The sequence below is a fragment of the Rana temporaria genome, chromosome 11 (assembly GCF_905171775.1).
Source record: "Rana temporaria chromosome 11, aRanTem1.1, whole genome shotgun sequence".
Classification (NCBI taxonomy): domain Eukaryota; kingdom Metazoa; phylum Chordata; class Amphibia; order Anura; family Ranidae; genus Rana; species Rana temporaria.
Genome location: NC_053499.1, coordinates 15316749 through 15337809, shown reverse-complemented (window position 1 = coordinate 15337809; position 21061 = coordinate 15316749).

Below are 21061 nucleotides of genomic sequence, written 5' to 3'. Positions count from 1 at the left end.
TATAACTATTCCTATTCTTAGTAGTAGGAGTAGTGGTAGTATTATGTACAGTACCAGGGCGTGATATTTCATAGGTTAGATGTGCCCATTACAAAATGGGCAGATTCCAATATAATATAATATAATGCCATATTATAGCGGAAGGGCTTTTTTTCCCTTTTTATTGTGTTACTACTGCTGCTTTTATTTTTGTAGCAATTTTTTTTTTACTTGGGTCAACATAATAATAATAACAATTCCTATTCTTAGTAGTAGTAGAAGTAGTAGTAATAATAGTAGTAGTATGTAGGACTTGCTATTTCAAAGATTATAATATAATGCCATACGATAGCAGAAGAGCTTTTTCCCCTTTTATTGTGTTACTACTGCTGCTTTTATTTGTGTAGTTTTTTTTTTTTTTTACTTGGGTCAAAATAATTAATAATAATATTATTAATAATAATAATAATAATAATAATAATAATAATAATAATATAAATAACTATTCCAATTCTTAGTAGTAGTAGAAGTATGTAGGACTTGCTATTTCACAGGTTAGATGTGCCCAATACAAATGGCCACATTTCAATACAATACAATATACTATGATAGCAGAAGGGCATTTTCCCTTTTATTGTGTTACTACTGCTGCTTTTATTTTTGTAGCATTTTTTTTTTTACTTGGGTCAAAATAATAATAATAATAATAATAATAATAATAATAATAATAATAATAATAATAATAACTATTCCAATTCTTAGTAGTAGTAGTAGTAGTATGTAGGACTTTCTACAGTATTTCACCGGTTAGATGTGCCCATTACAAATGGCCACATTTCATTACAATATAATATGATAGCAGAAGGACTTTTCCCTTTTATTGTGTTACTACTGCTGCTTTTATTTTTGTAGCATTTTTTTTTTTTTTACCTGGGTCAAAAGAATAATAATTATAATATTGTAACGGAATGACCCGGGACACCCAGAGACTTTGTAAGGATGAGGGGTACTCCTCTACCGGCGTCACCAAGGAGTCTTATGTCTAGGGTCACCTTATGTCCGATAGGGCCATAGGGTGACTGAGAAATGATGTCCTAAGGACAGGGGACATCACTGATAGTTCATATTGCAGGATTTTGAGATACTGCAAGATGTTGGTTAATTGTGACCCAACCAGTCAATAATGACTCATTTCTATGCTTAGCCCTGGCCAGTGACATGCTAATTGAGTCAGGGCTCCTGGAGGACCTTCCATTGTGTGATAACACTGCTTTGAACCTATTGATGCCCAGGTGTGACCACCTGTCGGTCAGAGACAGAGCGTCTGTCTGGGGATGTGGATTGGAAGGAGATCATTGTGTGATGGTGTTTTGTTTGAGTTCTGTTAATGAAGGAATGTGCAGTGATTAGATCAAGATAATTATAGGCCGGCACCGACATGTCTAGAATGTTTAGTAATTAGCTCAAAGAATGTTTATGATTGAAGCCCCCCAAGGTGTGATGTGTGGGTGGGGACAGTTTGATTGTTCCTGTGATTTCTGTAACCTGTGTACTGCATATAAGCAAGCTAAGTGTACCATTAAAGTTGTCTTCATTTTGAAACCAGTAATGGAGCAAGTCTCGTTATTCTGGGATGTCTGATGTCTGTTGGACGGTTGGAGTGTCAGATGAGCTGTCGTGGATGGGATGGAAGGTCGAAAACGGTGGTGACCGTTACAAATATCTATTCCTATTCTTAGTAGTAGGAGTAGTGGTAGTAGTATGTACTAGGACTTGCTATTTCACAGGTTAGATGTGCCCATTACAAATGGGCACATTTCAATATAATATAATATAATGCCATATGGTAGCGGAAGGGCTTTTTTCCCTTTTTATTGTGCAACTACTGCTGCTTTTATTTGTGTAGCATTTGTTTTTTACTTGGGTCAAAATAACAATAATAATAATAATAATAATAATAATAATAATAACTATTCCAATTCTTAGTAGTAGTAGTAGTAGTAGTAGTAGTAGTAGTAGTAGTAGTAGTATGTAGGACTTTCTATTTCACAGGTTAGATGTGCCCATTACAAATGGGCCCATTTCAATACAATACAATATAATGCCATATGATAGCGGAAGGGCTTTTTACCCTTTTTATTGTGTTACTACTGCTGCTTTTATTGTTGTTGTAGCTGTTTTTTTATTACTAGGAGCAGTGCTAGCAGGTTTACCATTTTAAAATGCATCTTGATATTTCACTGGCTGAATGTACCTATTACAAATGGCTGGTTCAGCCTGGAATGTGCAGAAATATCATCCATTATCCTACAAGATATAATCCTGAACCACTATGAAGTGTCATCCCCCCTGTTCTCAGATGAATGGATGTCTCTTGTAAATTGCTGTCCAGATTGATCGGCGAGGCGCAGTGCTGCTGGAGGCCTGGGGTGGGCTTCATGAGAGATGGTTGAACATTTCCACTGGATAGTGATTGCTTTTTACATGACAGCTCCACTCATCTCATGGAAGGATGGAAGGATGGAACACTGCACCCTGGAACGCCGGCACCGCTCCTTCATGTCATCAGGAGCAATGGCAGTGGGGGTGTGCGCATTACTTATTACACACATATGGATTTAAAGCTAAACGCCATGCAAAGTTGAACAACATACAAGATAGCTGTTTGACCCGATAACAGGATTGTGTTTCTGTCCATCCATATTAGAGATTTATAGCTAGATTCAGGTACGCCGCCGTAAGTTAGAGAGGCAAGTGCTGTATTCACAAAGCACTTGCCTCCTAAGTTACGGCGGCGTAGCGTAAATGGGGCCGGCGTAAGCGCGCCTAATTCAAATGAGCATAGGGGGGCGTGTTTTATGTAAATGATTGGTGACCCGCCGTGATTGACGTTTTTACGAACGGCGCATGTGCCATCCGTGTACATATCCCAGTGTGCATTGCTCCAAAGTACGCCACAAGGACGTATTGGTTTCGACGTGAATGTAAATTACGTCCAGCCCCATTCACGGACGACTTACGCAAACAACGTAAAATTTTCAAATTTCGACGCGGGAACGACGGCCATACTTAACATTGACTAGGCCAGCTATTTGTTCGACTAACTTTACGCCGGGAATCGCCTTTACGTAAACGGTGTATCTTTACTGCGACGGACGCACGTACTTTCGTGAATCGGCGTATCTAGTCATTTACATATTCTACGCCGAACTCAACGGAAGCGCCACCTAGCGGCCAGCATAAATATTGCACCCTAAGATACGACGGCGTAGGAGACTTATGCCGCTCGTATCTTAGCCTAATTTAAGCGTATCTGGTTTCCAGAATACGCTTACATTTACGACGGTGCAGATTCAGATTTACGACGGCGTATCTACTGATACGCCGGCGTAACTCTCTCTGAATCTGGCTATTAAACAGCTCTGCTATACAGCACATCCATTTCTGGGCAGGACAGGAGACCTGCTTTTTCTCATCTACAGATAAGTAATACTTACAGGTCTTGTCCCTCCTCTGGCCTGTGAATGGACAGTGAAAGGAGAATTTGTAGACTCAACACTCCTCTCATTTAGCTTTCTCCTGCTATCAGCATGCCCATTGTTATTACATAAGCACTGCAGCATAAGAGATTGGCTCTTGCTACTGCTTCTTGCAGCCTGAGCTCTGATGTACATCTGGTGATGCCGGTGTTCTGTCAGATATGGCGACCCGTCAGAATTGGTAACGGAAGTGATGTTTCGTCGCCGCCATCTTGCTACACCCGCGACTGTAACAATACACCGAGATGGGGGGTAACCGGAGTTTTGCATTTCACTGTTATTTTTAACAGTAAACAGAGCTTATGAGGTCAAATAGAGTATTTAGAAATCCGAAGGACTGTTTAGACGCTGAATTTTAAAAGCAGTGGCCGACCTGCTGATCTCACAGTGACAGAACAGCGCTGCTTTTATAATTCAACATGTAAACAGTCCGTGGGATTTCTAAATACTATGGGCCAGATTCTCGTACTTTTGCGGCGGGCGTAGCGTAAGCCATTTACACTACGCCGCCGCAACTTACTGGAGCAAGTGCCGTATTCCTCAAACACTTGCTGTGTAGTTTGGCGTAGTGTAAAAGGCCCAGCGTATCCCCGCGTAATTCAAAGGGGGCGGCTTGTATTTAAATTAAGCGCGCCCCCGTGCCGATCGAACTGCGCATGCGCCGGGCTTAAAATAGCCCAGTGCGCATGCTCCAGTTCTCAACGGAAAACGTCAATGACGCCGACGTGTGCGTCATTGACGTAAAGTCGTATTCAAGAACGACTTAGGAAAACGACGTACCCGACGGGAAAAGACGACGCGGACCCGACGCCATACTTAACATGGCATACGGCGGACTGGCGTAAGGTTACCTTTCATATAGCAGGGGTAACCTTACGCTTACGCAAACGACGTAAGCGATGGCTACGCGACGCGAATTCGTTCGGGAATCGGCGTATCAGGCTCATTTGCATGAACAAATGAGACCTGAACGTTAACGCCACCTAGCGGCCGGCGGCGAACTACATTTAAGATCCGACAGTGTAAGTCACTTACACCTGTCGGATCTTGGCCGTATCTATGCGAAAATGATTCTAGGAATCACTCGCATAGATACCCGGGCCAAAAAACAGAGATACGATGGTGTTTCCTGAGATACAACGTCGTAACTCTGCTGAGAATGTGGCCCTATATTTCACCATATATACTCCGTTTCCTGTTAAAAATGACTGCAAAATGCAGGACTCCGGTGGGTGTAACATGATGTCCGCTTGCCCCCTTCTCGGTGTATCGTTACTGTGGAGGAGTGCGGGGTGTAGCAAGATGGCGGCGAGGAAACGTAATTTCCCTTACCAATTCTGCCGGGTCGCCTAATCTGACAGAACACCCGATAACATGAGGTAATCTTCTGGCTGCTAAGAGACCCCCGCTGGTGGACAACGGAACTGCAGCCTATGGATTTAAGAGCCACAGTGCCACCAGCAGGTGAGCCCTTTCCTGAGAGGGAATCGCAGCGATTCCTGCATCCGCAACCACTTGCAGTGAAAACGCACTGCTCTGCAAAAACACAGTGAGTCCACAGGGAATCACATGGTCAAAAAGACCACGAGATGTTACCGGGGTGCGCAGTCCCCTTCACCCTCGCCCTATGTGTGTCCATTTCCCTTTTCAAAAGACCACAAGATTCCCCTACAACCGTATTTTTGAAAAGGTTTTTTTTTGCAGAAATGCAGGCCATGATGCGAATGGGCTGCTGTGCCTACAATAATTTGATCTGAAAAAATTCATAGGTGTGAGCCTACCGTCAGCAAGCCATACAATATACAATTTTCTTTCCTTCAACCATGGGTTGAAGGAAAGGAAATTGCTTGATTCTCCCATCAACACATGCTTCCTGAAGCATGCTTGTAATCCAAAGAACTTGTATATCAAAGCAAATTTCCCCATAAGAAATAATGGAAACTCAGATGATTCGTTCCACAACCATTTATTCATAAGTCCTTCAGTTTATAGTCCATATAAAAAGATTGTAGCAATGTGATAAGTTGTGTAACCATAAAATGTCCATCCACAAATGGAAGACTCCACAAGGGGATCAGAAGCAAAATCCATCAGGAGCTCCAGAGTATAAAAGAGAAGAGAGGCGCCTCTAAGGCCGGGTACACACGGGCAAACATGTACGATGAAACCGGTCCGTCGGCGGCGTGTCCGCGCCGTCGCCGCGACGATGATGCGGCGACGTGGGCGGGCCTGCCTTTTAAATGCTTCCACGCATGCGTCGAAGTCATTCGACGCATGCGAGGGACGGCGGGTGCTCGGACATGTACGGTAGGTCTGTACTGACGACCGTACATGTCCGAGCGGGCAGGATTCCAGCGGACGGTTTTAAAACAAGTCCAGGAATATTTGTCCGCTGGGAAAAGGCCCGGCGGGCAAATGTTTGCTGGAATTCTGCCTCGCTCGCGCCCACACACGACCGAACATGTATGCTGAAACTGGTCCGCGGACCAGTTTCAGCATACATGTTTGGTCGTGTGTGTACGGGGCCTATGTGTAGCAATATAGTTACATTTAATAAACATACAATATTTAGCAACTCACATGGCTGGTGATTTAAACAGGCACATCTAAGTATGCAGGCATCTGGGGTAAAGCTGTCCACATAGACCGTCCTCCTCATTGCTATCAGTCTGCAATCGTGACCAGGAAGACTACCCTGCAGTAGAGCGATCTGAAAGTGAGGATGTGGAAGGGATTACGTTGATGGCAGTGAGGAGGATGGTCTATGTGGACAGCTTTACCCCGGGGAAAGAAAGAAAGAAAGAAAGAAAGAAAGAAAGAAAGAAAGAAAGAAAGAAAAAGAAAGAGAGAGAAAAAGAAAGAAAGAAAGAAATAGGGAGAAATAAAAATATTGTTAGAAGAAAATGAAGAAAGCAAGAAAAAGAACAAATAAAATGTCGTGCTCACCCCCTCCCTTGGACTACAGGAGAGTCGGGACGCCCACTAACACACAGCTCCTTTCTTTATCTGCAACGTAGAGAGTGTCCTGACTCTCCTGTAGTCCAAGGGAGGGGGCGAGCACGACACTCCACACCAGGAAGAAAGCCTCGCATTACGGTGTGGAGTTACAGACAGAAGAACAGGAAGTGAGGATTTCTCAGAAAAAATAATGACATTTAAAAGCAAAATGGAAGGATGAGGTAAGTGAAGGAGGACTGCACTAAGGTAAAGGAAGCTATTTAGGGAAAAAAATTGTACCTTTACAAACCCTTTAAAATAAGTAAATAAATGAATGAAGAAATAAAGGAAAGGAAAGGAAAAAAAATAAAAAATTAAAAAAGAAGGGAAAGAAGAAAAAGAAGTAAAGGGAGAAAGAAAGGAAGGAAAGAGAGAATAAAAAAAAAGGAATGAAAGAAAGGATGGGAAGGGAATGGAATGAAAGGAAAATAAAAGGAAATAAAAGGAATGGAAAGGAAGAACAGAAAGAATGGAAGAAAAGAAAGAAAGAAAGAAAGAAAGAAAGAAAGAAAGAAAGAAAGAAAGAAAAGGAGAAAGGAAAAGAAAAATACAAGAATAAGATAAAAAGATGGAAGGAAAATAATGAAAGAAAGGAAGGAAAGGAAATGAAAGGAAGAAAGGAAAGAAAAGGATGGGGAAGGAAAGGAAGAAAAGAAAGGAAAGGAAATAAAAGAATGAGAGAATGAAAGGAAGAAAGGAAAGGAGAGGAAAGGAAAGGAAATAATTAGAGAAGGAAGGAAATGAAAAGGAAGAGGAAAGAAAAAGAAAGGAAAGAAAAGGAACAAATGAGAGAAGGAAAGGAAGAAAATAAAAGGAAAGAATGAGAGAAGGAAAGGAAAGGGAACGGAAAGGAAAAGGAAAGGAAGGGAAATGAAAGGAAAGGAAACTGAAAGGAAAAGGAAAATTAAGGAAAGGAAAGAATGAGAGAAGGAAAGAAAATGAAAGGGAAAGAAAGGAAAGGAAACGAATGGATCAGGCCTTGTACACACGACCGGACATGTCCGCTGAAACCAGTTTCAGAGGACAGATCCGATCGTGTGTACAGGCTAGCGGACAGATTTCCAGCGGACAAATGTTTCTTAGCATGCTAAGAAACATGTCCGCTGGAAAGCTGTCCGTCGGACATGTCCGCTGGTTAGTATGTGTAACCAGCGGACCGAAATCCTGCGCATGCGTCGAATTGATTCGACGCATGCGTGGAAGCTTTGAACTCGCGCGATAGAGAACGTCGGTGTCGTCTACGTCACCGCATTCTCTGTCCGCAGGGATTTCGGTTTGATGGTGTGTACAACCATCAGATCGAAATCTCCCCGCGGACCGTTTTCATCGGACATGTCCGCTCGTCTGTACAGGGCCTAAGAGAAGGAAAGGAAGAAAAGAAAGGGAAAGGAAAGTAAAATTAAAGGAAACCAAGAAAAGGAATGAAAAAAGAAAAGAAAGAAAGAACGAACGAACGAACGAACGAACGAACGAACGAAAGAAAGAAAGAAAGAAAGAAATGATGAAAGCAAGGAAAACAGAATGAAAGAAAAGGAAAAAAATAAGAAAGGGAGAAAGGACATAAAGAAAAGGAAGAAAGCAAGGAAAAAAGAAAGAAAGAAAAAAAAAGGAAGAAAGAAGAGGAGACAGAAACAGAAAAGAATAGGGAGAAAAGAAGGAAGTAAAAGGATGAAAGAAAGGATGGAGGGAGGAAAGGAAAGAATGAGAGACAGAAATAAAAGGAAAAGCAAAGAAAGGAAAATCAAGGATTGGAAAGGACAGAAAAAAGACAGAAGAGGGTTTAGAGTGCAGCAATGCCCAGATCTATATTCAGAACAGCAATGCTAATTAGTTAATGTGATGGAGATATTGATGATCTGGTTAATGATTATTACACAAGGCTGTCATAGTAATCAGGTAATTTGATGTACAGTATTGGGGGTTAGGTTGTTCTGTACTATACACTGCAATGTGCTTCTCAGGTTAATATCACACAACTGTCAGATCTATGAACACTATTTAATACAAAAACCGAATGGAACGTTGTCTGTGTTTGTATAATTAATGTTTCCTAGTAAATTACTAAGAGTGCATTAATAACAGAGCAGCGATGGTCGTCGAGTACAAATCCCTCATGTCTACCATCAGATGAATGGAGCTGATTCATAACAGTCAATAAGAAATGATTTTGTCTGGTTCTGAACTGTGACCCAGCGTGGTCGCTAAGTGGTTTGTACTCTTGTTTTCCTGTGTCGGGTTCCTGAGTGCAGCCGCCATCAGCATGGAGTTTGCATGTTGTGTGGGTTGATGCTCTCGTTAATAATAGAGTAAGCACACCATACATCTTTTAGTATTTTTGCAGGATTTATTTTAGTGGAAGTTGAATGCTATTCATTTCTGACACATATAACATGTACACAGTGTCCCAATGCAGTCTAAATGTCACCGTCACTATTGAGCTCATCTTCAGCAGAATGAATCCAGATTTATTATACAGATGCAGTTTCATTATCAGGTGTAGATTGTTTGACCTGGTTATATACAGAAAGCCCAGAATAAGTTCATATGTCGATGTCTTTCCAAATCTCTATTCCTCAGGCCTTACACAACTCACTAAATTGTTTAATCATCAAGGAAGGGAAATAAGGAAGGTTCCTAAAGCTTGAATTTTTTTTTTTTTACTTAACTACTTCAGCCCCAAAAGAATTGGCTGCCCAATGCCCGGGCCATTTTTTGCGATTCGCCACTGCGTCGCTTTAACTGACAATTGCTCGGTCGTGCGGCGTGGCCCTCAAACAAAATTTCCGTCTTTTTTTCCCCCACAAATAGAGCTTTCTTTCTGCGTTTTTTATTTTTTGCACTAAAAACAAAAAAAGAGCGACAATTTTGAAAAAGAAAACGAATATGTTTTACTTTTTGCTATAATAAATATCCCCAAAAAAGATATAATTTTTTTTTCCCCTCTCCCATTCTTCTACATATTTTGGGTAAAAAAAAAAACGCAATAAGCGCATATTGATTGGTTTGCGCAAAATTTATAGGGTCTACAAAATAGGGGATAGTTTTATTATTATTATTCTTTTTTACTAGTAATGGCGGCGATCTGCGATTTTTATTGTGACTGCGATATTGCGGCGGATCCATTGATCACTTTTGACACTATTTTGGGACCATTGTCATTTATACAGCAATCAGTGCAATAAAAATGCACTGATTACTGTGTAAATGACACTGGCAGGGAAGGGGTTAGCTACTAGGGGGCAAGGAAGGGGTTAAGTGTGTCCTAGGGAGTGATTATAACTGTGGGGGGGGGGGCTGAGCTACAAGTTACATGACAGAGATCACTGCTCCCAATGACACGAAGCAGTAGATCAGTGTCCTGTCACTAGGCAGAACAGGGAAATGTTGTCGCGCTCCAGATGACGTCAGTGAGACGAAACCGGTAGAGCGATCGCATCTCTGAATCACAGCACTTCAATACAAAGGATTTAATCTATGTTTTTAAATGTGAATACCTTGTTTGTATTAATTAAAAATCGTAATTGATCTGCAAAACGGTATCACACTATTGGGCGTTTTATTTATCTCTTCCCTGAGCGGCTAAGAGTTTTATGCACTGGAAGTCCTGGTGGGATGCAGCATGAATAACTTATTGTGAGAGCCTGTTACCCCTGTAGGGGGATTTGGATCCGGTGAGTGCGGGACCATTGGGAGAGAGCACAGAGTGATTCACTGAAGGCTTGCAATAACGTTTTTTCTTTGCACGGAGCACGCAGCACTTTATTTGCATGAACTTGGAAATTGGACTTGTCTGACACACATTTTTGCATTTTTATGCATTTTTTTTGGCATTTGAAGATAAGCACCAGCACTTTAATTAATTACTTACTTATTTATTTATTTATTGCATATATTTTCGCGATATATATATATAATTTTATTTTTATTCTTAATTTTATTTTTTTATTTTTTTTTATTTTTTTTTTTTTTTTTTTTTTTTTTATTTTTTTTTTTTTTATTTAAATTTGTCTTTAATTTTATTTTTATTTTCATTGTATTTCATTGTTCCTACATTGGAGTAGGCACCATCACTTGTTTTCATATTTTTTGGCACTTGTGTATTTTTTTGGCATATATATTTTTTGGCACGTATTTATACCCTACCTAGGTGGGTATACACAACACTTTATTATATTCATTTACACATTTACATTTTTACACTTAAGTGGGCGCCACCACCTGCTATCTCATATTCAGAACAGGGAAATGTCTTGTTTACATAGACATCTCCCCGTTCTGCCTCTCCATGTCACGATCGCGGGACACTGGCAGACATTGAGTCCGTGGGTCCTGCGGGCATGGTCACGGAGCTCGCGGCGGGTGGGCGGGCGTGCGTGCACCCGCTAGGCGGCAGATTCAGAGCAACGTACAGGTACTTTGCTTTGCCTGGCGGTGGCATTCTGCCAACGTATATGTACTTGAGGCAGTCGGCAAGTGGTTAAACAATTCTGCCAAAAAAGAAAATTAATACCGTTAAAAAACAAAATAAAACCAGTTTTTGCAGGTCATGGTGCATGCTTTGGCCGATCATCATACAGCAATGCACTGCGATTTCGAATTTTCCGCGAACGCCCCATAATGTTAGTTTTTCGACGATGTTGGAGTTGAACTCATTTTCGACCAGAACGTAAAGCTCATCTCTAGTCTACTACAGTGATTTTTGGCTTCCACCGGGATCCCACAGGTATGGTACAGTATAGACAAGCTGGACCAATGTAACTACCGGTATGTAAAAATATCCTTAGCTGCAATTCTTCATTAAGCATAGTAAAAAATATTGTTAAAGTTTCCAGGTTTTGTTCCATGACAATATATTGTGTAAGCTCCAGTCATCTGGATGGTTCCTTCTCAAGATCTCTTGTTATCTGTACAGGCAGAAACCAATTAATCATCACGGTGACAGCGACACCACACGGCACAAGGCAACTAAAAACAGCCCAGGAGTCGTTGTCATTCACCGAGCACCTGGGGACATCTTGAATGACTTCACCACCTAGATGTTATGCTTTGGGATGTCAAGATGCACGCAGGTTTTACGATTGTCCAATGCTGCGGGTTTTGATTTATCGCAAACAGTGGCTAGCATCAAGATGGAATTTACAAGTTGTGTCATCAAATGATATACAAAGCAAACCAAGAGCAAAGACAAAGTGCCTGTAGTTGCTTTTTTGCTTAGTAGATCGGCATATAAGGTGACAGAAAAATTATGTCAATGATAAATTTTCGGGGATGTTTAGAAAGTTTGACATATTATTATGCTCACAAAACTTCCCTACTATGCAGAAAAAAATCAGGAACCATCGGAGACAAAATGCTTATGCCCCGTACAGGCAGAATTGGACTGTCACCTAGCCCTTGGGTGATATTTTAAATAAATTTGGATAACATTTTTCCTTTATCAATCTTTATAAGCCTACTAGAGGTTATGACAGCAGATAAGAAAAGGCAAAAATGGAATGAGCTAAAATAAAAAAGAAACCTTACTTTTTACAGAACGAAGATAGAGAAGACTGGTGAGTACATAGGGGAAAGCGTCATGGTGGAGCACATCAATCCCATGAGCTCAGAAGCAGTAAACCACCCTGACTTTGCTGTAAGTACATCCTAGAGGTTCATATATAAAAAAACAGGGTCATAGACTCATAGTAATGTGTAGGTGGTCAGGGTCAGGCTGGATTTAGCCAAGTTTGTTTGTGTGACGGGAGGGCCCGTGAAACCCAGAATCCCTTGGAAAGTATGGGATACCCTTGTTTCAGCTCCCATTGCACCTCTGGGGCCAGATTCAGAAAGATGCGCGTATCTTTAGGCGGGCGTAGCGCATCCCATATGCGCTACGCCACCGTAACTTAGTCAGGCGAGTAGTGTATTCAGAAAGAACTTGCGCCCGAAGTTACGGCGGCGTAGCGTATATGGGCTGGCGTAAGCCCGCCTAATTCAAAGTAGGCTGGTAGGGGGCGTGTTGTATGCTAATGAATCGTGGACCCACGTAAATGACGCGCCTTACGAATGGCGCATGCGCGCGCATGCTCAGTATCACGTTGAATTTTGTCCCTAGGTTACGCAGGCTCAATGTTTAGTCGACGTGAACGTAACCTACGCCCATCCCCATTCACGGACGACTTACGCAAACGACGTAAAATACGCCGCTGTTCCGACGTTTCCGGCATCCATACCTAACATGACTTACACCTGCTTTATGAGGGGTAAAGTTACGACGGACCGACGCCTTACGTAAACGGCGTATATAGATGCGCCGGACGGAACTACGTTTGTGAATCGGCGTATCTAGGTCATTTGCATATTCGACGCGTAAATCAACGGAAGCGCCCCTAGCGGCCAGCGTAAATATGCACCCAAGATACAACGGCGTACTAAGACTTACGTCGGTCGGCTGAAGCCAGATTTCAGCCGTATCTAGCTTCAAGAATACCGCACAGAGATACGACGGCGCATCTTAAAACTTACGCGGCGTATCAATAGATACGCCAGCGTAAAATCTTTGTGAATCCGGGCCCTTATGTCTAAGTCACCCTGTGTCTATTAGGGGCACAGGGTGAGCAAGAAAATAATGGACATTAAGAATGTGGCTTGCGTTACTTAAAATGGAACCCTGTACAGGTATATGCCATATTAGAAAGACTAACTGATTCATACTTTTAGGAGATGCTGATGTCAACTCCAGCCACCTGTCTGTCAGTTGTCTGTTATAATGTAAATGAGTCTAGTATGGCTTTTCTTTCACCAATTGTTGTCTGGGCTAATTAACCCTGTAATTTTATGAAGGAGTTCTGTGTTGATTTGTGATAACGTTGATTGTGTCTTCTTAGCTACAAGACGGCAAGTCTGGCCTCAAGGTCATGTCTCTGAGTCATCTAGATTAGTTAATGAGCTCTTTTTACTTAGGTTTCTGGTCACAGGTGTATTTCCAGAGTAATATGAGCAGGAGGTATGCAACTCCTCTTTTGACTGTGTATAAAACTTGTATTGCTTTCAATAACGATTAATTCCTCAAGACAGAGCTTTTTCTCGTATTTGGGGGAGAATTATTCCTATGGGTTTCTTGTTCGGCTGGTTGGAGTGTTCAGGAGCTGCCTTTGTGTTCGGGAATAGAATGTCCTAAACGACTTTAACCCCTTTCCTACTTGGGGTGTCGTTACAGTTTCATATCTACAGTTTTAGATTAAACAATGTCAAGATGAGTGAGCAGGCCTTTTTTTCAGCTGGAACTTAGTTCCACTACCACCCACTTAGTCCCTCTGCTCCCTGCTCACCACTACTACTTGTAAGCGGTCCGGCTTCTGTGTTTACAAGTGACAGCTTGTCTCCTAACGGCTCCCACACACCAGATCTCCTGAGTGGCTTCCACTGAGTGCAGGATGGGGACAAGGGAGATGCAGGTGCCTGGGGTGCAGTGCAGATGCCAACACCCCTATTGGAAAATCACCCAGCAACTAAGAGAGGTGGAGCCAACTACAGTATGCGGGGAGGTACTAGAGCCGACAAGGTGATCCGGCTTACTAAAGCAACAAAATGAAGACATGTGGAAGATGGCGGAAAGTTTAAGGAGGTGGGGAGAAGCTAGGGGCAGTGGAGGAGGGGTCAGGGGTTGCATGCAGAGGTCAGAGCTGAAGACATGGCAATGGCATCTGCCGTGTGTCTTAGCCAATCAGGAGGGAGAGTCCCAGATAGATGAATCTCTTGTGCAACATCGCTGAATGGAGATGGGGCTCAGGTAAGTATTAGGGGGGCTGAGCAGTGCTGCTGCACACAGAATGTGTTTTATCTTAAAGTGATTGTAAGGGGAGACTTTTTTTAACTTAATGCATTTGAATGCATTCTTAATGCCCCCTCAGCCCCCCTAATACTTACCTGAGCCCATCTCTATCCAGTGATGTTGCATGAGAGACTCGGCTGCCCGGGACTCTCCTCTTTATTGGCTGGGCGCCAATGGCTCCTGCTGCTGTAAATCAAAGTCAGTGAACCAATAAGGAAAGAGAGGGGGCTGGGCCTAGTCAGGACTCTGTGTCTGAATGGAGCAGCTCAGCTCAGGTGCCTCCATAGCAAGCTGCTTGCTGTGTGGGCACTCGTTAGGAGGGAGGGGCCAGGAGAGGCGAAGAGGGACCCGAGAAGAGGAGCATCCAGTAGGGTTGCCACCTGCCAGGGATTCAACCAGACAGTTTGGGTTTTAGAACCTGTGTTAGGGTTTCAGTCCACCTAAAAGACACATCAGTGGCAGTCCTGCAGCACCAGTCCTCCTATCTCCCTCTCCCTTCCCGTTGGCTTCCAGTGCTTCTAATTATATTGGTGGGGGGACATTAACTGGGGTACAGACTGGCCTGAAGGGGATTATACTGATGGACAGACTGGCCTGAGGGATTATACTGGTGGACAGACTGACCTGGAGGTATTATACTGGGGGACAGATTGACCTGGGGGGGATGTACTGGGGGATAGACTGACCAGGGAGGGATTATACTGGAGGACAGACTGACATGGGGGGGGGGGAACTGTACTGGGGGACAGACTGACCTTGTTTGGTTTAATTACACTTCTGAAGCTTCTCCCATTTTCACCCCAATTTGGCCACACCCACTGTTCATCACGGGACGCTACATGTGCTGCAATACTAATTTTCTTGGGGCACCCAAAGGTGTTTTAGGTCTTTTACAATCCTATAGTGTAAACTACAAAAAAAAATTGTTCAGGTTTGGCTTGATGTAAAGGTGGCAACCCTAGGATCCAGGCTGCTCTGTGCAGAACCACTGCACAGGGCAGGCATGTATAACACGTTTGCTATTTTTAAGCAAAAAAAAAAAAAGAGACTTTAGTATCACTTTACAGCATAGAATGCATTAAGTTAAAAAAACATTCTGGGGCAGATCCACAAAGATCTGCCACGGCGCATCGTATCCGAGACACGCTAGGGCCTCCGTACCTTACCTGGCTTTAAATCGAATCCATAAAGAATTTGCGCCGTAAGTTACGTGTATCTCAAGCGGCGTAACGGCGCTGAATTCAAATCGGCGATTAGGGGGCATGTTTCATTTAAATGAAGCGAGTCCCCGCGCCGAATGAACTGCGCATGCGCCATCCCTAAATTTCCTGCCGTGCTTTGCGCTAAATGACATCGCAAGGACGTCATTTTTTTTAACATAGACGTGAATTACATCCATCCCGATTCACGGACGACTTACGCAAACAAAAAAAAATTCAAAATAAATGCGGGAACGACGGCCATACTTAACATGGCAGGTCTAACTATACGCCACGAAATACCAGCTTTAACTATACGCTGGAAAAAGCCAACTAGAGACGACGTAAAGGAATGCGCCGGCCGCTCGTACGTTCGTGGATCGTCGGAAATAGCTAATTTGCATACTCGACGCGGAAAACGACGTGAACGCCACCCAGCGGACGCCGAAGAATTGCATCTTAGATCAGAAGGCGTACAAAGATGTAAGCCTGTCGGATCTAACCCAGATGCCGTCGTATCTTGTTTTGAGGATTCAAAACAACGATACGACGCGGGTAATTTGAAAGTACGCCGGCGTATCAGTAGATACGCCGGCGTACTCGCTCTGTGGATCTGCCCCTCTGCCTTTAGAATCACTTTAATAGAGTGTGGAAGGATTAGCCCTTTTGGCAGGCTTTTATTGATGTACTCATTGAGATGATTCTCTCGCTTCGGATGTCATTAACAGGACAGGAAGTGAGTGAAAATCTCACAAATCAGGACAAAAAAGAGACTAAAAACACATACAGTAGCTCTAACAGACCCATGAATAATTTATATTCTATAGAGAACTATAAAAAGTTTTTTTAAGTGGGAAAGGGTATTGTAAATAAGGAAATAAAGACAACAACTAGTGCAAAATACACGACACAAATCAAATCGAATCTAGTTTTTCATTCACTTTTACTGAAAGGAAATCACTTTCAGTAGAATTATTAACAATGGCTTTTCTTGTAATTGGATTCTGACTTATAAAGTATTTTTAAAGAGATTGCTTACATAAGGCAACAGCTTACATATTTTAACACAATTAAATAAATCAGGAAAGCACATTTATGCATTTTTAATATTTGTTATTATCCCCTGGTAATGTAAGTCTCTTTTGTATTTTTTTTTTTAAAGATTGCATTGAAATTCAAATGATTAAGTCTCTGGTTTATTAGTTATGATGTAGATATTGGTAATCCTTTTTAATGATGAACCGCTGTGTATTTTGTGTAAGTGCCCATTTTTGAGCCACGTTTTTAACCACTTTCCATCCTGGCCAATTCTGAGGCCTCGTACACACGGCCGAGGAACTCGACGTGCCAAACACATCGAGTTCCTCGGCGAGTTCAGCCCTGAAGCCGCCGAGGAGCTCGGCGGGCCGAGTTCTCCCATAGAACAACGAGAAAATAGAGAACATGTTCTCTATTTTCTCGATGAGTTCCTCGGCGGCTCCATCGGGCCGAAAGTGTACAGACGACAGAGTTTCTCGGCAGAATCCGGCTCTGACCGAGTTTCTCGCCGAATTCTGCCGAGAAACTCTGTCGTGTGTACGAGGCCTCACACTTCATGTAAAATTCTCTTTTTTTTTTTTCTAGAAAAATACTTAGGGCCAGATCCACGAAGCAGTTACGCTGGCGTATCTATTGATACGCCGCGTAACTGCTAGGTTGCTCCGGCGTATCTTTGTTTTGTATCCACAAAACAAGATACGCCTGAAACTGGGCTAGATCCGACTGGCGTACGTCTTAGTACGCCGTTGGATCTAAGGTGCATATTTACGCTGGCCGCTAGGTGGCGCTTCCGTCGTTTTCCGCGTCGAGTATGCAAATTAGCTAGAAACGCGAATCCACAAACGTACGTCCGGCGCATTTTTTACGTCGTTTACGTAAGGCTTTTTTCGGCGTAACTTTACCCCTGCTATATGAGGCGTAGCCAATGTTAAGTATGGACGTCGGGCCAGCGTAAAATTTTCCGTCGCGTACGTCGTTTGCGTAAAATGTTCACGAATAGGGCTTTGCGTAGAATGACCTTCACGTCGAAAGCATTGGCTTGTTGCAGGTTAATTTGGAGCATGCGCACTGGGATACCCCCACGGACGGCGCATGCGCCGTTCAGAAAAAACATAATTTACGTTGGGTCAAGACGTATTAACATAAAACACGCCCCCATCTCATCCATTTGAATTACACTACGCTACGCCGCCGAAACTTACGGCGCAAATTCTCGGTGGATACGGGAAATACGCTGTAAGTTACGGCGGCGTAGTGATACACTACGCCGGACGTAAAGAAGCGCCGCGCTACGTGGATCTGGCTCTTAGAAACCACAAGCATTATATATATATATATATATATATATATATATATATATATAGATATATATATAGATATATTTATTTATTTAGCAGAGGCTCTATGGAATAAAATGGTGGGTATTGTAATTTTTTACGTCACACTGTATTTGCACAGAGGTTTTTCAAATGAAATGTTTGTGAAAAAAAAACGACGTTCATGAATTTAAAAAAAAAATACAAAATGTAGAATTTTTTTTTGTATAATGTGAAAGATGATGTTACGCCGAGTAAATAAATATCCAACATGTTGTGCTTTAAAACTCTGCTTGCTTGTGGAATGGCGGCAAACTACAGCGCTCAAAATTCTGCATAGGCAACGCTTTAAACACCTTTACAGATTACCAGTTTAGGGCCAGATTCACGTACTTGCGCTGCGGCGTAACGTATCCCCTATACGATACACCGCCGCAAGTTTTCAGCGTAAGTGCCTGATTCTCAAAGCACTTACCTGTAAACTTGCGGCGGTGTATCGTAAAGACGTCCGGCGCAAGCCCGCCTAATTCAAATGGGGTGTGTACCATTTAAATTAGGCGCGCTCCCGCGCCGGGCGTTCTGCGCATGCTCCGTTCGTAAATTTCCCGACGTGCTTTGTGCGAAATTACGGCGCACCAACGTGTTTGTGAATGGCGATGTGCGTAACGTACTTACGCCGTACTTACGCCGAAATTTTTTTTTTAAATTCGACGCGGGAACGACGGCCATACTTTTACATGGCTTGTGTAAAGTTAAGCAATGAAAAAGATTGCTTAACTTTGCGACGGGAAAAAACGACGTTACGCACGTGAGTAGCTTCGTGGATCGCCGTAACTTCTAATTTGCATACCCGACGCTGGAAAACGACGCAAACTCCACCCAGCGGCGGCCGAGGTACTGCATCCTAAGATCCGACAGTGTAAGTCAATTACACCTGTCGGATCTTAGGGCTAGCTATGCGTAACTGATTCTATGAATCAGTCGCATAGATAGAACGGGCAGATCACAGAGATACGCCGTCGTATCTCTTTTGTGAATCTGGCCCTTAGTTCTTCTCTTTATCTCTTTTTTATTTTATTTTTTATTTTGTAAATTGTGATATTCACTATCATTCAATACACACAAAAAAGGGAAACTTATCAACACTGTACATTAGATCACAGTCCAGATGGTAATTACTGAAGTATATATACACGTTATATATTGTATTGAAAGTATGACAGAAGCCTTCATATAACATAAACAAATATAAACAGAGATATAAATAACAAAGGTGGGAATATAAGAATCCCTACAAATACTCACCATTGAAACACAGACATACGGTCAATTCCTATTGCTTTTCTGGATACATGATTCTAAATTGAAAGGGAAAGAGAGAAGACGAGGGAAGAGACAGTAGAGAAGAGTCTTGCCTGTGTACAAAATCGCAAACCAAATGGCTTGCGTCCGATCACCTACAGATATCTCAATTAAACCAGCTAATTATTTGAAACATTTTCTACAATTTCTGAAGGTAAGCCATATTAGCACCTTCAGAAACTGCAGAAAATGTATCAATAGAATACAAGAACACAACATTAAACTCAGCACAAACAGTCTAGCACACAGGTGTCAAACACAAGGCCCGCGGGCCGAATCCGGCCCTCCATGCCATTTCATGTGGCCCTTGCACCTCCTCTGCAGCTGCAGGAGAGCTCCAGCCCTCCTCTGGGCCTACTCCAGATCCTTACTTTCTGCTTTCAAGCAATGCATCCAGCTTCTTCCCAGCAGTAGTATAAGGAAAGGAGGTGCACTGTGATGTAAGGGAGAGTGGGGGACTCAACTTCTGATGGTAGGGTGGCTCTTGACATCTAATGTAAGGGGAGGGGATGTGCGGTACATCTAATCTTACGGATACATCCGGCCCTTTTGAGGACAATCATAATGCTGATGCAGCCCACAACGAAATTGAGTTTGACACCCCTGGTTTAGCACAATTCTGCATCATATTTCTGCATCCACCTTTATGTAAACTTCCAAGAATCCAGAGACTGTGATGTCAGCAGCCCCAGCAGCAGTCTCTGGATACTTGAATGTCTACATAAAAGGTTTGAGGAGAGAGAAAAGTTGGGACTTTAAAATGAGACCATGGCTTGCATAGCATACAGGTCTCCATCCCCGACAATATGGACAACAAGGGGCAAAATGGGGACAGGGGGACAGCGGGACTTTGAATGAAACACTTTTTTTCCCCCAAAAAGAAATAATGATACATTTAAAAAAAGATAAAAAATAATAATAATAATAATAAAGCAATAGTACACAGATAATCATCAAGTGCACAAAACAATAGGGGGAAAAAAAACACAAATACAAAGAACACCCATGCCGCGTACACACAACCGATCTTCGGGTTCTAAAAAATGACGTTTTTTTTATGTCATTAAAAACGATCGTGTGTGGGCTCCAGAGCATTTTTCACGATCTAAAAAATGGCCATTAAAAATGTCGAACGTGCTCTATTTTTTCACAACGTTTTTCACGTTGTCGTTTTTAAGGTTGTAAAAAATGGTCGTGTGTGGGCTTTAACGACTTGAAAAAAACGCGCATGCTCAGAAGCAAGTTATGAGACAGCAGCGCTTGTTCTGGTAAAACTAGCGTTCGTAATGGAGTAAGCACATTCATCACGCTGTAACAGACTGAAAAGCGCGAATCGTCTTTTACTAACACGATATCAGCAAAAGAAACCCCAAGGGTGGCGCCATCCGAGAGGAACTTCCCCTTTATAGTGCCGTCGTACGTGTTGTACGTCACCGCGCTTTGCTAGAGCATTTACGATCGTGTGTAGGCAAGGCCGCTTTAATGATCGGGTTGAAAAAAACATTGTTTCTTCTAGACCCTTAAAAACTACATTTTTTAGAACCCGAAAAACGGTCGTGTGTACGCGGCATTAGGGGTCTTTTTGTAAAAGATTCTTTAACCTCTTGGGATCCGCGCTATAGTCAAATGACGGCTACAGCGCGGATCCCAAAATCCAAGTGGACGTCAATTGACGTCCGCCCCTTTGCGCGTTCCCCGCGCGCGCTCCAGAGCGCGCAGCGGGGAACTGCTGTGCTGGCCGTGTCCCTTGGACACAGCCAATCACAGATCGCCGCGAACGGCCAATCAGAGTGGCCGTTTGCGATGCGATCTGTGCGG